Source organism: Chinchilla lanigera, unplaced genomic scaffold (genome assembly GCF_000276665.1).
Source record: "Chinchilla lanigera isolate Chin_1 unplaced genomic scaffold, ChiLan1.0 scaffold00012, whole genome shotgun sequence".
Taxonomy (NCBI): Eukaryota; Metazoa; Chordata; class Mammalia; order Rodentia; family Chinchillidae; genus Chinchilla; species Chinchilla lanigera.
Window position 1 is genome coordinate 27,655,528 of NW_004955413.1, and position 795 is coordinate 27,656,322.

Sequence of the window (795 nt, forward strand, 5' to 3'; positions counted from 1 at the left end):
CAGGAGACCTGCGGCCGGGGCGGCAAGCACACACTGAAGCTGTGGGGCTCTACTTGAAAGACACTCAGGACGAGCCGCTTAGGAGGGGGCGTTCACCTCAGCCTGCTCCCAGAGTGCTCTGGGGCTTGGAGTTCGCTCGCGTGCGCACAGCCCTCTGGGAATGGTAGTTCCGTAGCCCTGCGCCCACTGATCTGGGGCTCGGAGTGGGAGGGGGCCCTCATGGCTACCTTGAGCGCCGAAGAACTACAATAAGAATATCAAAAGTAGTAACGAAGTGATTCATCGCGTGCGTGGAAACGTCGGAGTAACAGCTTGCTTCTCTTCACTCAGGATGGAAACCAAAAAACAATAGCATGACATATTTAAGTACTGAAAGTACAGTAAGTAGACTGCCAGCCAAACTTACTGAAAGTACAGTAAGTAGACTGCCAGCCAAACTGTCACCAGAGTATCCATTCACGAATGAAAATCGAGACACTTCCAGTGAAACAACAGGGAGGGAATTCGTGATCAGCAGACCTGCCTGCCTTGGAATATGCTGTAGAAGGAACTCTGCAGGCTGCAATGAAATTACGCTAGAGAGTAACTGGAAACCACAGAAGAAATAACACCGGACATGGTAACAGCGAAGGCAAATACAAATGTCAGCACTGTCGAACTTTGAGTTTGTTTCTCCTCATTTGTTCCCTTATATAATTGAAAACAAATACATAAAACAGTTATCTATGTGAATAAGCGTGCAGTGTACCCCGGTGTGATGTGCATCAACAACAGCAACATAATGATGGAGGAATG

General features: G+C 48.4%; 1 protein-coding gene across 1 annotated transcript in view; it reads right to left on the reverse strand.

Annotated features, from left to right (window-relative positions):
* The window catches only part of LOC102007982 (cytochrome P450 2D17-like), a 134,027-nt gene extending 133,918 nt beyond the window's left edge, over positions 1 to 109 (reverse strand). The window contains exon 1 of the mRNA XM_013511458.1: positions 1 to 109. This exon is cut by the window's left edge and continues 1 nt beyond it. The gene's annotated coding sequence lies outside the window, so the exon portion shown is untranslated.
* Positions 110 to 795: the final 686 nt, after the last annotated feature.